Source organism: Heterodontus francisci, chromosome 15, assembly GCF_036365525.1.
Source record: "Heterodontus francisci isolate sHetFra1 chromosome 15, sHetFra1.hap1, whole genome shotgun sequence".
Classification (NCBI taxonomy): Eukaryota; Metazoa; Chordata; class Chondrichthyes; order Heterodontiformes; family Heterodontidae; genus Heterodontus; species Heterodontus francisci.
The window spans coordinates 62,394,877-62,395,295 of NC_090385.1; positions in this window are offsets into that span (position 1 = coordinate 62,394,877).

Consider the following 419-nt stretch of genomic DNA (forward strand, 5'->3'; position numbering starts at 1 on the left):
TTTAAATGTGCATGTGTCCCTTTCAGGCTACAGGCTAAGAAAACAAAGGTTAATGGTGATTTGGGCTGGAAATCAGAAACTTGGTCAATCAGGAGTCTTCAGCCTCTGCTATTTTCTGTTCCTGGAGGGATTTTCTTTTCTTTACCAATTATTGTTCTTGCATGTATATGTAACATAAATCTGATGTGTGGTGAATAGGAAGTGTGTGCATAGTTTTTTTTTATATCATATAGATAGATCTTTAGTGTTAGTGCTCACAATGAATCCGTTACAATTTGTCAGAAATAACATCAAGGCAAGTGATTTATGATGAACAAGTCAAATTTTGATTTTTTTAAAAACACGCCTTAGACATAAGTCTTTTTAGGATTCAACAAACATGTATAAATGTAAAATAAATAAGGCAGAAAATGCTTTGA